At 39.1% G+C, this 16,481-nt stretch overlaps 1 protein-coding gene across 1 annotated transcript in view; it reads left to right on the plus strand.

Moving 5' to 3' along the window:
• Nucleotides 1–1,975: 1,975 nt before the first annotated feature.
• SLC7A2 (solute carrier family 7 member 2) overlaps nt 1,976–16,481 on the plus strand; it is a 101,629-nt gene continuing 87,123 nt past the window's right edge. The window contains exon 1 of the mRNA XM_054561235.2: nt 1,976–2,128. The gene's annotated coding sequence lies outside the window, so the exon portion shown is untranslated. The remainder of the gene's footprint in view (nt 2,129–16,481) is intronic.

The following is a 16,481-nucleotide window of genomic DNA, read 5'->3' on the forward strand; positions in this document are numbered from 1 at the left end:
GATTGGAGTTATGCTGCCACAAACCAAGAAACTACCAGAAGCTGGAGGAGAAGCCTGAAATCAGTAATGTTCTAGCACCTTCCGAGGGTGTGTGAACCTGAGGACACCATGATATTGGATTTCCAGCCTCCAGAATTGTCAGACAATAAATTTCTGTTGTTTAAGCCACTCATTTTGTGTTGCTTTGTTATGGAAGCCCTAGCAAATTCATACAGATATTAAAACCACCATGGCCCAGTTTGGTCCTTTAAGAACTAGTTGTAAAAGGCTGGGCGCAGTGGCTCATGCCTGTAATCCCAGCCCTTTGGGAGGCTGACGTAGGTAGATCACGAGGTCAAGAGTTCAAGACCAGCCTGGCCAAGATGGTGAAATCCGCCTCTACTAAAAATACAAAAATTAGCCAGGCACAGTGGCCAGTGCCTGTAATCCCACCTACTAGAGATGCTGAGGCAGAGAGTTGCTTGAACCTGGGAGGCAGAGGTTGCAGTGAGCCATGATCACGCCACTGCACTACAGCCTAGAGACAGAGCAAGACCCTGTCAAAAAAATAAATTAATTAATTAAAAAAAAGAACTACTTGTGATGAAAGCAAGCAAGAAAAAAATCTATTGAGTGCCAGGGCAAGCTGGCTGGCTCACATCTGTAGTCCCAGCACTTTGGGAGGCCAAGATAGGCAGATAACTTGAGTCTACAAGTTCGAGACCAGCCTGAGTAACATGGCAAAACCCTGTGGCTATTAAAAAAAACAAAAACAAAAACAAAAAATTAACAGGTGTAACAACGTGCGCCTGTAGTCCCAACTACTTGGGAGGCTCAGGTGGGAAGATCGCTTGCTTGAGCCAGGGAGGGGAAGTTGCAGTGAGCCAAGATCGTGCCACTGCACTCCAGCCTGGGTAACAAAGCCAGACCCTATCAAAAAAAAGTCCGCTAGGAAGAAAAGGGCAGAGCTGGACTTACTAAGATAAGGGGGCAATGGAAAGACACTTGCAGATACTACCAACCTTCCCTCTGTCCCACAGGTAAACTCTCAAGGATAATAAAAAACTAACTTTTTTCTTTGTTTCCCTAGCCAACTTGCTAAATGTAGTCTTTCCAGATTAGCATTTATTGGCCTTCCAGGTGGTAATACATTTACCTATGAAATGTATTCCTACACTTTTGTTTAATTCACCCCTCTTCTTGTAAATTCTGTTTTTGCTTTTTCTTACTGACAGCAGTTCTCTATAATGAATAAAGAAGCATGGCTGGCTGGGTGCGGTGGCTCATTCTTGTAATCCCAGCACTTTGGGAGGCCAAAGCAGGCAGGTCACTTGAGGTCAGGAGTTCGATACCAGCCTGGCTAAGATGGTGAAACCCTGTCTCTATTCAAAATACAAAAATTAGCTGGGCATGGTGGCATGTGCCTGTATTCCCAGGTACTTGGGAGGCTGGTACAGGAGAATCGCTTGAACCTGGGAGGCGGAGGTTGCAGTGAGCCAAGATTGTGCCATTGCACTCCAGCCTGGGTGTCACAGTGAGACTACATCTCAAAAAAAAAAAAAAAAGCATGTCTATGTACAGAAGCATGCCTATGTACAGATTTGAAACGTCTCTGAGATATTCCTTACCTTAGGAAAAAAGATACGAATGATTACTGATGTCTGAATTCCTCAGAATGTGTTTTAAATGAAGTTGAATTTTTTTGTTGGCAACTGGAAATACTTTCAGTGTTTCATAATATGGTTCGATGTTGAGAAAATCATCTGGGGCTAAGGAAATGGTTGAGCAAAAGCGCAAAAGGTAAAATGGTTATACTGTGTGTAAGGAACATATAGAATGGGGATAAGGAAATCAGGTTTATTCATATTGAAGAATAATTAGAAAAAAAGTCTAGTTGTGATGTTGGAGCCACAGTGGGGAAGGACTTTACCCAGTTGCCATGTTCTATTGAACTGAGAGATCCTGGTTGCCAAGCAGCTCAATCTAGAACCTATTCAAAAGAGACGCAAATGAAGGAGAGGATTTACATTTCTCTGTGTCATCTGAGGTTTCAAATAAAAATCTTTGTTCACAGAGGTGGGTGGAACAAATGATCTATGAAGAGGACTATAAATAGAAAGGATCATGGGAACGACTAATTCACCTAACAGTAAGTCATTTAAGAGTTTGGCTCTAAAGAAAGGGAACACCAGCACTGCTGCATGCATGAATACACACACACACACACACACACACACAAATCATTGTCTGGTGTTCAGACAGGAGTTCTATGTCCTTTACCATTTCCTATTCTATTCCATTTATTTAGTTCAGAGCCTCTAAAGTGCTTTTAATGGAATTTTACTCATGGTTTAAAAAAATACTGAATTAGGCTGTAAGAGGTAGGTGGTAATCAGGGTACAGATATTTATGAATTTGATGAAGCTGGGGGAGAAGAAAACAGAATTTATAAAAGATGATGTATGACAATCAATCTTGAATTCTCTGTATAATTATGGTATTCCACCACCTTATGAATGAAAATGCTACATCCTCTCAACACATGTAGTTTCTGGAGTCCTTGTATGAGATAATAGAATGAGTGCAAAGACAGTTCAATATTCTTTCTTTCTTTCTTCCTTCCTTCGTTCTTTTTTTTTTTTTTTTTCTTGAGAAAGAATCTCACCCTGTCACCCAGCCTGGATTGCAGTGGTGCGGTCTCAACTCACTGCAGTCTTTGCCTTCCAGGTTCAAGGGATCCTCCTGCCTCAGCCTCCTGAGTAGCTGGGATTACAGGCATGCACCACCATGCCTGGCTAATTTTTGTATTTTTAGTAGAGACAGTTTCACCATGTTGGCCAGTCTGGTCTGGAACTCCTGGCGTCAAGTGATCCACCTGTCTCAGCCTCCCAAAGTGCTGGGATTACAGATGTGAGCTACCACACCCAGCCTAAATAGTCTTTCAAGTTTGTCTTCCCATTAACTACTTACAAGATGAAGTCTTAGGAATAAATTCTGACCCGTTTATTTTGGCCAAGTTCACTCTCGACAGTGTTATGTTATTAATAAATAATCTTTTTCCATCACAAAAAAAGCCACACTCCATAAAAATGATCAAATATATATCAAGAGAGACATGAAGAGCAAATCAGCAAATCAGGATTTTACTCACAATTTAGAGATATTGTCCTCAAAGATTTCTTCCACTGATCTTGCTTTCTTCTTGTGGGCTCTTAGCATTTTTTGAAGTGAGCCTCTCCTTTATTGCACCTGGTTATTTTACCTAAACTATCAAGGAACTCTCATCCCTTTCATGATGAGGATAATGTTCAGCCTGAAACAGGTCCCCTGCCACCTATGTGTAATGACAAAGTAAAGACTAGGAAAAAAAACTCACACTGTATTAAGCATTAAACGAAGAATTCTTGGTTTTCCAATTCAAACTACCACGATTGAAATTTGATAATAATAGCAACTTGTAAAAACCAAGACAATGTCAACTTCAGCTGAGGGTCATAAGTATTGATGAGGAAATTTGGAAAATCTGAAAATAGAGAAACAATGTGGACAACAAAGTGCAGATTATTAGACGTACAGGAGAGTTTGAAATAAATATCTGTTCATGACTTCATCTTTTATGCTGAACCATCAGGCTATCTTATTCCAATTTTGTGTACTTCTGCCTTTTAAGCGTCCCTCTAAATATAAACCCTGTGATTTATTTTCCTCACAGTACTGCCGTTGTGTTATAGGAGTGGCAAAGGCAGACAAAAGGATTAAACTAGATTGGGTTGAGGATTTTGGTCAACAGTGGTTAAACTGACGGAATCCAGAACGAGGCTATAGAAAAAAAAGGAACAAGAATGGGTACTCGAAAAATGGAAAAATGAAAAGAAAAAGTTATTTCAATTCTCTATAAATTTGATGCATAATAAAAGTTGTGGTTCTCTGTTTAATATGTAAGAGTCAGGATGGTTGTGTATGATAATATAATACAGGTCATGGCTGTAGGTCGATGGCTAAAGATCATTGAAGGTGAGTTGTAAAGGTAAAAAAAAATTGAGTGCTGTATGGCTTGTCCACATTCTTGTTCAACACAGCAAGGAGTGAATGAGATTACCAGTGGAGACGGAAATAGTAAATGAGAAATGCCTTTCTTTGAGGTTGATGCAGGATTGATCTGGGACGTTACTATAATAAGGAAGAAAGGTAAATAATGGTATGAGACGGTTGCCAGTTTGGTGATTTGGAAGTGGCTTTCGTAACCAAAGCAAGTTACAACCAAACATCTGGTCTATAGGGCATAGGGGGATACTGGGAATGCAAAACTTCCCTTCTGTTGGGTTTGTCATTGTTGAGCTATATGTTTTTGTAAAATTAAGTTGAAATAATGAGCTCTCTGTAAAGAAGCATGAATAGAGGAGAGATCGCTGTTGCTTTTCATCAAAGGAAGATTCCATAAAGGGACAGGAAAATGATTCTAGACAGAAGTGGTCAAAGAACTTAGAATCGAGATAAAACAACATTTAAGGAGAAATGAGTCTGGGTCCAGGAGATGATAGGTACTAAATCTGGAACCTTTAATTTTTGTATTACCTATTAGAGGAAATGGTATTTGATCAGTGTGCTTTAGATCTCTCAGAGCAGATTTCACTTTCCTCTGTTTTTTATTTCCCCAAACTAGGCTAGTAGTTTTAAATCTCTTTACTTTAATAATCTCATTACTTTGGTGACCTGATGAAGACTATAAATATTCTCAATAGATAAATGAAAATAGGCATTTTATATGTAAAATATCGAAGGCGACTTTACAGATTCCTAAGTGCATCTTCACCCTAATGCTCTGCCTAAACCTATGTTCCAGACCATTAACTTATTGAGGCGAGTAGCGTTCATTTATGTCTGCCAAGTGTGCAGTAGAGTGTCTGCACAGTATGTGGTTTTACTAATATTTTATTCAAGAACAAAGCAACAAAACAGTATTGCTAGCCAGGCACTGTGCTAGAACCAGGCTTCTCATTTTCACAAATATGTGATAATACATTTGTATTATTGAGATAACGTTTTATATGATATATGTGTGTATTTTTTTTTCTTTTTCTTTTTCTTTTGACACAGGGTCTTGCTCTGTCACCCAGGCTGGAGTGCAGTAGCGCTATCATGACTCACTGCAGCCATAACCTCTCAAGTTCAGGTGATCTTCCCACCTCAGCCTCCCAAGTAGCTGGACTATAGGCATGCGCCACCACACCTGGCTAATTTTTGTATTTTTTGTAGAGACAGAGTTTCACCATGTTGCCCAGGCTGTATATGTATATATGTTTTGTGTATATATATATATGTTTTTATGACATAAATATATTTCAGGGTACATCTCAGGAGCTGGTTATTTTATAATTCCAAAAGTGCCAGAAATTTTGATGCCTTTGCCCAGGTACAACAATATGAACTTTCCCAAAGCTTTCTTCCCTCCACTGGGAGTTCAATGAGCTCCTTTTCATTTCTGAAGGCACTTAGTTTTGCCTTCAATATTGTCCCCTCCAGCTATTACGTTCCTAGCTAGTTTGACTTCATTTCCATTTTCTATGGCCAGAGGCCTTGAAAAGCATTATTTTTCTTAAGAGTATAATCAACCCAAGGTACTTGCCCCTCCAATTCCACCATTGTTTATTGTTTTATCGAATGGAATGAGGGTATCAATTATAGTAGATACTACTTCTTTCTTTTTTTTTTTTGGAGACAGGGTCCACTCTGTCACCCAGACTGGAGTGCAGTGGTGTGATCTTGGCTCACTGCAACCTCTGCCTCCCGGGCTCAAGAGAGCTTCCCACCTCAGCCTCCTGAGAAATTAGGACCACAGGCACACACCACCATGCACAGGTAATTTTTGTTTTGTTTTTTTTTGTGGAGACCAGGTTTTGCCATGTTGCCCAGGCTGGTCTCGAACTTGTGGCTTCAAGTGATCCATCCACTTCAGCCTCCCAAAGTGCTGGGATTCCAGGCATGAGCCACTGCTCCTGGTGATGCTACTATTTTTGCAGGACAATTGATACTTTCAAACTTTGCGGTTTGACAAAATTGGATGAAGATGGAACAAGTAATGATTTGTTGCATATCCATGAGAAAAAAAAGATGTACTTTTTTATATATATCTCCTGCCTAATGTAACTACATAATTTATTATCAAAAGGAAGAACCATTGCTATGTATTCCAAGTCAATATATATAAATCCATAAATCAAGATTCAAAACAAGATATATGTTTCTCTTTTCATTAAGACCCTTTTACTTTAAATATTTATTGTGCAAATGTACACACACACACACACACAGACTTATAGATTTAGAGAACAACCTAATGAATCCATGTACCCTTCATCTAGGTTCAGAAATTATCAACCTGTGGCCAATTGTCATTGTTTTGTACACCAAGTCTGAGTCTGCCTCCCCAAAATGTAAGCGCAAATCCAAGACAGTATATCAAGTCATGTCTTGAGCCAAACATTAATTCATTTTCACCCATACTCTGCTTTTGTCCTCCACCATGGCCCGTTCATAACATCACCCTTGTCCCTTTCCTTCTTGTTTTTCTATTTAGTTCTGCTGCTCTGATGGCTTGAGTCTGCCAGAAGACAGACTGTGAAGGTCAGTGTTGCATACAAATGACTCAAAGAGAGGGAGACACCAACAGTGCCTCCTGCCCTGCCCTCCTTTGATCTCATCCGTATAGCTCCATCATGATGGCCCCATAATAGCTGTAGGCGATCCCCCGGTGCAGGTGAGGATCACTCTCTCGCTGCTCTGGCTGGGAGTGTTTCTGTTCCTTTCTGGATGGCCCCAGATTGCACACTGTCAATACCACAGCTCCCCAGAAGTGGTGATACCTGTCAGGGTAACTGGCATTGGTAGAAACATAAAGGCTCCAGGCTGGCTCTCGTATAGCCTGTGCTTTGGACAACAGAGACACATTGTCCACATGAAGGTCAAGAAGAATCTGATATCCAGATACGTTTCTGTGTTCAGCTACACTGATCACGGTGCTCTCCTTGAGGACCAACCTTTTGTCCAAAGTGATTGCTACTACCATGGTTATATGGAAGGGGACCCAGAGTCCCTGGTTGCTCTTAGCACCTGTTTTGGGGGCTTTCAAGGAATACTACAAGTAAATGATGTTGTTTATGAAATCAAGCCCAAAGGCTTTCTGCCACATTTGAACATCTGGTGTATAAGCTAGATAGCAAGGAGACGCAATTCCCACCCTCAGGATGTGGATTAACAGAAGAATAAATAGCGCGACAATTGAAGTTTCAAGACAGTGATAATTCCACTCTGATGCAAAGCACTTATGAGGGCTGGTGGACCCACAGGTGGTTTCTTGAACTGGCAGTGGTGGTAGACCGCACACGATTACTTTATCAGAAAAGGAATATTTCAAATGTGCAGAGGGGTGTAAGCTTTATTATCAGTGAAGTAAATGCCTTTTATTCTTCAATAGAAGTTGATGTGGTTTTACTTGGAATTGAGATTTGGATCGAAGAAACCCCATAGCAATAAATGACCTATATGCAGTCCTGCCAGAATTTTGCAAATGGAAGAAGTTCAGCTTAAATTCCCGCATAAAACAGGAGGCTGTACATCTTATTGTGAAGAAAGGATATGGTAGATTTGCTAGTTTATCCTATCTCGGAACTGGATGTACTCTTGCTGGTAATTGCGGAGCTGTTGGTTTCCTGGATGACCAAATGCTTAGATTTGCATTCATTGTGGCTCATGAGCTTGGCCATACTTTGTGTACGCCACATGATAGAAGCCCATGTACAAGCGGGGAGAAAATATGCATAATGTCTCCAAAAGTAAACATCACATATAGATTCAGCAGCTGCTGTTATTAGACGTTGGTTTGCAATCACTGCGAAAACGACCTGTTTGCGTGGTTCGCCAAATCCAGAGAACATCTTCATACACAGGTACCGTGGGAACGGTGTGTTTGAGGAAGGAGAGGAGTGTGACTGTGGATCCTTATTCTTGTGTACCCAAGATCTGTGTTGTTTGGCAAACTATACTCTGAAACCTGGGGCTGCTTGTGCTTTTGGACTTTGTTGCAAAGACTGCCAGTTTCTTCCATCAGGATCCTTGTGTAGAGAAAAGCACAACGAATGTGATCTTCCAGAGTGTGCAATGGAACTTAGCATAATTGTCCAGAAGATGTGTATGTGCAGGATGGCCTCAGTTGCATAGACAGTGGCTACCACTATCAAAAGGGATGTAGAAACAATGATGGACAGTGTAGACACATTTTTGGCAAGGTAGCCAAGAGTGCAAATCAGAGTTGCTACAGGGGGAACACACACGGTGACTGTTTTGCCACTATGGTTTCAACAACACTAAATATGTAAGATGTAATATTTCACATATCCTGTGTGGGAGAGTTCAGTGTGAGAATGTGACAGAAATTCCCATTTTGAGAGATCATTCTATGATGCATTGGGCTCACTTCAATGGCATCAACTGCTGGAGTGCTGACTACCATTTTGGAATGACCTTACCTGATATTGGTGAAGTGAAAGATGGCACAGTGTGTGGCTCAAAACATATGTGTACACATAGGAAGTGTGTCCCTCTGCCATTTGAGGAAAGTACTTGTTCGCCTGAGACCTGTAATATGAGAGGCATCTGCAACAATAAACATCATTGTCATTGCAACTATAAGTGGGTCCCACCCTACTGCCTGTTAAAAGGCACAGGAGGAAGTGTTGACAGTGGCCCATCCCCTAGGAAAAAAACAAAACTATGATTGCACAAGAAAATTGTGTTGATACTACTTTTATTAATTCCTGTGTGTGTGTGTGTTTACATTTGTTAATTTTGCTTAGTAGGAGGCAAAAACCACATAAAAAGTTTGGAAGTGTTCCTTCTTTTTTCACGTTTTGGAGAGTTTGAGAAGCATTGCTGTTCATATTTTAAATGTTTCATGGAATTTATCAGTGAAGCCACCTGGTCCTAGGCTTTTCTTTGTTATGAAAGCTTTTTGATTACTCATTCACTCTCCTTATTCATTGCTGGTATCTTCCAACTTTCTAATTCTTCTCGATTCAGTCTTGGTATGTTTCATATTTCTTGCAACTTATCCATTTTTTCTAGGTTATCTAAATTGTTGATGCATAGTTCATAATAGCTCCTCATGATCTTTTTAATTTCTGAGGTGTCCATTGTAACGTCTTTTCTTTCATTTCTGATTTTTTTGAGTCTAGATAGACTACCCATTATTATAAGTGGAGTATTGAAGTAGTCTCATATTATTATTTGTCTATTACTCCCTTCAGATCTATCAATATTTGCTTTATATTTTTAGGTGTTCTGATATTGGGTGTATATACATTATTATATCTTCCTGCTGATTTGACCGTTTTATCATCATATAATTTTTTTGTCCCTAGTAGCAGTTTTTGAAGAAAAGTCTATTTTCTATGATACAAATGTAGCCACTCCTGCTTTCCTTTGGTACCAATGGCATGGGATATTTTTTTCCATTTTTTCACTGTCAGTTTCTGTGTGCCTACACCTAAAGTGAGTCTCATAGAAAGTGTATCTCTTGATCTTGTATTTTATCCATTTAGAGATTCTATGCTTTTTGGTTGGGCAGTTTCATATATTTACATTTAAATTAATTATTAATATATAAGGACTTACTAGTGTCATTCAGTTGTTTTGTAGCTGTTTTGTTTCTCTCCTCTCTTGTTGTCTTCCTTTCCTATTTGATGATTTATGTAATGATTTTCCTTTTTTCTCATTATCGTTTGTGTATATGTCACAGTTTTTTGTGGCTATCATGAGGTTTGCATAAATATCTTGTAATTATGTTATAACCACCTACAGAAATTTATAACGACTTCAATCACATTAAAAAATCTCTACATTTCTACTTCTCCCACCCAGTCTGTGTTATTGCAGTTAGAGTTCACTTCCTTTTATATTGCATATCCATGAACAAATTGTATAGTTATAGTTATTCATAATACTTTTGTCTTTTAACTTTTGTATTAGAGTTAACATTAGTTTATGCACCATTATTACAGTGTTATGTTACTATATATTTGTCTATGTATTTACCTTTACCTGCGAGATGTATGGTTTCATATGCTTATGTATATGATATTTAGCATGTTTTTATTTCAATTTTAATAACTCTCTTCAGCTTTGCTTATAAGGAAGGTTTAGTGGTGATGAATTCCATCAGTTTTTGTTGATTGGGAAAGATTTTATCTCTCTTTAATTTTAAAAGGATAGCTTTTCCACGTATAGTACTTTTGGTTGGCAGTTTTTTTTTCATTCAGTACTTTGAATATATCATCCCACTCTCTCTTGGACTCTCTCCCACTTTCTCAGGAGAAATCCACTGATAATCTTATGGAGGTTCCTTTCTATAAGAGGAGTTGCTTTTCTCTTGTTGCTTTCAAAATTCAAAAACCCTGTGTGGGGTCCTTTGGGCTTCTTGAATCTGAATGTCTATTTCTTTCTCCAGATTTGAGAAGTTTTCAGTCATTATTTCTTTCAATAATATTTCTTCTCCTTTCTCTCTCCTCCTTTGGGAACTTCATTATGCATATTCTGATTTTATTTATCATGTCACGTAACTCCCATGGGCTTTTGTCCCTCTTTTTTATTTTTTTGTTTCTTCTCTGAATAATTTCAAATGACCTGCCTTTGAGTTTACTACTTCTTTATTCTGCTTGTTTGCTTTAGAAGCTCCATTGCATTTTTCATTTCAGTCATTGTATTTTTTAGTTCCAGAAATTCTGTTTGGAACTTTTTTATGACTTTTATCTCCTGTTGAAATTATCATTTTGTTCATGTATTGTTTCTCTAAAATGGCTGATTTATCTATTTGTGTTCCATTGCAGCTTGGTGAACTTTAAAACAATTATTTTGAATTATTTGTCAGGCAATTTGTAGATCTCCATTTCTTTGAGGTTGGTTACTGAAAATGTATCATGTTCCTTCAGTGGTTTCATATTTCCCTGATTTTTAGTGTTACCTATAGCCTTGTGTTGGTGTCTGCACATTTGAAGAAGCAAGCATTTGTTTCAGACTTTACAGATCGCTTCAGTAGAGAAAGACCTTAACCTGTGACAGACTTGAGGGCACTGGCTATGTAAGTTTCGTGGTGATGGCAGGTTCAGAGGGGCATGGGAATGCTAGTTCAGTGGGTGCACAAAGTCAATAGTTCTGGGGTTGTATAGTGGTGCCAGCTGTCAAAATTAGGGAGAGGTCAAGAGCCCCAGCGTCAGGGAAGTGCAGCAACATGGGTTTTGAGTGGCTCCAGCAGCTGAAGCTCACATCAGCAAAGACTGTGTCCTCAGCAGTGAAGGCTGCAGGGATCCGGGACCATGGTGAGAGGAGAAGCCAGCTGGACTTCCTGGGTCGGGTGGGGACTTGGAGAACTTTTCTGTCTAGCAAGGGGATTGTAAAATGCACCAATCAGCACTCTGTAGCTAGCAAGAGGTTTGTAACATGCACCAATCAGTGCTCTGTAGAAACGCACCAATCAGCACTCTCTGGCTAGCTAGAGGTTTGTAAAATGCGCCAATCAGTACTCTGGAAAAACAGACAAATCAGCGCTCTGTGGCTAGCTAGAGGTTTGTAAAATAGACCAATCAGCAATCTGTAAAATGGACCAATCAACACTCTGTTAAATGGACCAATCAGCACTTTGTAAAATGCACCAATCAGCAAGACATGGGTGGGGACAAATAAGGGAATAAAAGCTGGCCACCCAAGCTAGCAGCGGCAACCGGCTGGGGTCCCCTTCTGCGTTGTGGGGGTTTGGATCTTTTGCTTTTCACAGTAAATGTTGCTGCTGCTCACTTCTCGGGTCCGTGCCACCTTTAGGAACTGTAACACTCACCGCAAAGGTCTGTGGCATCATTCTTGAAGTCAACAAGGCTGCGAACCCACTGGAAGGAACCAACTCTGGACACAGGGGCAATGGCTAAGCCAGATGAGGTCCTCAGTGATTTTCTTGCTCTGCTTTTCTCCCACTGGGGAGCTTGCAGCCGATGGGTTCCTCTCAGTGCTGAGCTTTGCTAGTCTGAAGAATGGAGTAATGCAAGTAAAATTAGACCTTTCTTTCTACCCCTTTCTCTGCAGTTATCCTCAATTTTTTCTGCTTCACTGGTTGCTGCAGTTCTTAACTGGACTCCAGAGCTCTCACAGACTGATTTTTATTTGTGGATGGTTGTAAAGTTGTTTTTGGGTCGGAGGGTACAAGGGCTGGGACCTCCTAGTCTGCCATCTTGCTTACGTGCAGTACTTTGAATCTTCATATGAAATATTCTATTACAGCTAAATTGACAAATTTATTGGCATATGGTTGTTCGTAATAGTCCCTTATCATTTTAACATTTTATAGTTTGTAGGAATTGATCTCTTGTTCATTTCTAATATTTGCAATTTGTGTATTCAGTTTCTATCTTCCCAATGCTTTCCCTCTCCATCTTCTCTATTCTAATAATTATAACTAATGATTTTTTTTATATTTTCAAAGAGCCAGTTTGGGTTTTATTTCTTTTTTTTTGCTCTTTTCTAAATTTCCTTTTATTGGTTTCTTCTATTATCTTTATTATTCTCTTTTTTATTATTTGAATTTAATTTCTTCATTTTCTGGTTTATTGTTGTAGAGGCATAGAATTTTGGTATGAGATCTTTTCTGATATAAGAATTTAATTCTATGAATTTATCTCTGAGCATTTTCTAAACTGTGTCACATGATTTTTAACAGTTATTTTCGTTTTCATACTATTCAAAAATAGTTTCTAATTTCTTGTGTGATATTTTTCTTCAACCTACAGTTATGATTGTGCTCTTTAGTTTTCACATTTGAAAATTTTCTAGAAGTTTATCTTTATTACTAATTTAATTATACGGCTAACGGAGAATGTAATGTGTATGGTTTCGATATGGTACATCTTTGAAAATATCTGGGTAGTTTGGAAAAGAATGTGTACTTTGCAATTTGTGGGTAGAGTATTCCATAAAAGTTGTTAAGGTCAGGTTATAGCTTTGTTCAAATTTTTTATGTCTTTATTGATTTTGTTGTCTATTTGCTCTTTAAGATGAGGGCTGAAATATCCAGCTATAACTGTGGACTTACCTACTTTACTTTTCAGCTCCTTGGTTTTATGTTTTGTGTATTTTGACACTCTTTGTTATGCTCATGGACATGTAAGAGTTTTATGCTCTCTTTATAACCTGTCATCGTTTTCATTATGGAATATGTCTTTTTATGGCTGCTAAATTTTTTGTTCTCTCTACCCTATCTGATATTACTATAGCCATTCTAGATATTTTGGTCATTTGTGTTTATGTACTATATTATTTTTCATCTTTTTACTTTCAGCATATATGAATTTTCACATTTGAAGTAGGTGTTTTTTGTAGACAGCACATAGCTGGGACTTAATCTAATTTATAATCTCTGCCTTTTATTTGGATCATTTAAACAACTTTCTATCTTGTTTAATGTTTTCAATATTTTTCGTCTGTTCTTTTTCTTGTTGTTGTTTTTGTTTTTGAGGCAGAGTCTTGCTCTGTTGCCCAGGCTGTAGTGCCACCACACCCAGCTAATTTTTGTGTTTTTAGCAGAGACGGAGTTTTGCCCTGTTGGCCAGGCTGCTCCCGAACTCCTGGCCTCAAGTGATCCACCCACCTCAGCCTCTCAAAATGCTGGGATTACAGGCAGGAGCCATGACGCCTAGCCTAATATTTTTCCTGTTGTTTTTCCTGCTTTTTTACATGCATTGAGTATGATTATCATCAGAATAGTATTATTAAGGAAAAATAAGCAGACAAGCAAAAGTATCTCACTGTATTATGAAACACAAATATAGCACTCATTTTTAAATTGAAGTACATAGTATGTGAGGACTGGGCGCAGTGGCTCATGCCTGTGATGCCAGCACTTTGGGAGGCCAAGACGAGCGGATCACTTAAGGTCAGGAGTTCAGTACCAGCTTGGCTAACCTTGTGAAACACTGTCTCTCTTAAAAATACAAAAATTAGCTGGGCATGGTGGCGCATGCCTATAGTCTCAGCTACTCAGGAGGCTGAGGCACGAGAATTGCTTGAACCTGGGGGGTGGAGGTTGCAGTGAGCCAAGATCGCGCCATTGCACTCCAGCCCCGGTGACAGAGTGAGACTCTGTCTCAAAAAAAAGGAAATACATAATATGTGTTTAATTAGTTTTGTCATCTTTATTTGTCCTGCAAATACAGGAGAAGATATATTTCAGTTTGTTAAAGACTATTTTATGAAAAGGCATCAAATGAAAAAAACTGTACTGAGATTAGTGTTGATCCCAGTGTAGGAGAAAAAAACAAACAAACTTGCTCCTGAATACTAATTCACCAATTTATTTACAGAGAACAGTTGATGATTCAAAACTATGCCTCCTAATCTTGGTTCAGTGTTGAAGTGGTCACTCACTGTGTGACTTTTCAGTCTGTGTGAAGGAAAAGCAATCAAGGTAAAACTCTTTTCATTAGAGTACGCTTCCTACAGTGGTGCTTTCTAAGTATTTGTAGTTCATCATTAGCTTCCTGTATATAATGACAATAAACTCCTTCTACAATTCCAAACATTTTTTCAAGTAGCTCTCTCAGTGACATTTTAGCTGCTTGAACAGACAGAATCTGTCACTCTCCCTCTGAACCTGCTTTTAAAATGTGAGTTTGCTACAACTGTCCCTGTGTTGGAGAGCTGTGGGAAGAACTGCAGTTATCCAGGTGGTGGTAGGATACATTTATATCATAAAAGAAGGTGTTGGACTATAAGTCTGCCAATCAGTTACAATAAGTCAAAGCTAATACTTAGCTTTGTGTCTATTTCTCAATCGGCTCAGAATTCTGAGGGAAAAGAAATGAGATTAATTCTTAAGCCCCAGCACATGATGCTTTGGTCAAGAGACTTTAAAATGCACTAGTGGAACTCACACTTGGTGATCAAGACAGCATATAAGGATAATGAAACTCGGGTTTGCAACAGCATTTGTTGACGGCAAGTGAGCGGCTACTTTTATAATGGATACATTGTGAAGTCTCAACTCACTAGAGCACAAGGAACAATGATTCTTCCTACTGTGTTCCTTAATTCACCGCATTCCTGCCCAAAGAAGGACTTTCCTAATTCACTCTCCATTTAATCCTATAACTTTTCAATAACTTTGCTTATTAGATCAGTTTCATTTCATTCCTTATAGCTTCAGTCTGGTTCATCTTATTGAGGTATTACTGGCGTATGATGTACTGCATGTGTTTAAAGTGTGTGGTTTGATACACTTTAACACATGCAAACATCCATGATATTCTGACCATATTGAAGAGAGTGGTGTTCATTACCTTCATTGTGGTGATAGTTTCATAGATTCATCACCCTCAAAAGTTTCTTCTTAGGTCGAGTGTGGTGGCTCATGCCTGTAATCCCAATACTTTGGGAGGCCGAGGGGACAGGATTGCTTGAGCTCAGGAGTTCCAGACCAGCCTGGGCCACATAGTGTGATCTCACCTCTATAAAAATTAAAAAAAATAATAATCCAGGCATGGTGGCACGTGCCTATAGTCCCAGCTACTCTGGAGGCTGAGGTGGGAGGATCGCTTGAGCCCAGGAGGTTGAGGCTGCAGTGAGCCACGATCACACCACTGCACTTCAGCCTGAACCACAGAGTGAGGCTCTGTCTCAAAAATTAAAGAAAAAAAATTTCCTCTTGCCCCTTGTAGTTCCTTACTCCTACCCCTACCCACACCCTCCTCTCCATGTACAGCATGCAGGCACTTTTTTGATCTGGCTTTTTTCACAAAGCATATTTCTGAGATTCATCCATGACGATGTGTGTATCAATACAGGCATATCTTGTATTATTACAGTTTGATTTATTGTGCTTCACAGGTACTGCATTTTTACAAATTGAAAGGTTTTGGCAATTCTCATTGAACAAGTCAATCAGCACCATTTTTCCAACATTTGCTCACTTTGTGTCTCTGTGTCACATTTTGGTAATTCTCTCAATATTTCAAACATTTTCATTATTAATATGTGTTATGGTGGTCTGTAATCAGGGATCTTTGATGTTACTATTGTAGTTGTTTTGGGCAACCATGAGCCACACCCATGTAAAGTAGAGAACTTAATCGATACATGTATGTTCTGACTGCTCCTCCAACCAGCCATTCCCCCATGTTGCTTCCTCTCCTTGGCCTCCCTATTCCCTGAGATACAACAGTACTGGAATTAGGCCAATTAATAATCCTACAACGGCCTCTAAATGTTCAGGTGAAAGGAAGAGTCACACATCTTCCATTTTAAATCAAAAGCTAGAAATGATTAAACTTAGTGAAGAAACATGTCAAAAGGGAAGATAGGCCAAAAGTTGGCCTCTTGTGTCAGCTAGCCAAATTGGGAATGTAAAGGAAAGGTTCTTGAACGAAATTAAAAGTGCTACTCCTGTGAACCCACAAAGGATAAGAAAGCAA

The sequence above is a fragment of the Pongo abelii genome, chromosome 7 (genome assembly GCF_028885655.2).
Source record: "Pongo abelii isolate AG06213 chromosome 7, NHGRI_mPonAbe1-v2.0_pri, whole genome shotgun sequence".
Classification (NCBI taxonomy): Eukaryota; Metazoa; Chordata; class Mammalia; order Primates; family Hominidae; genus Pongo; species Pongo abelii.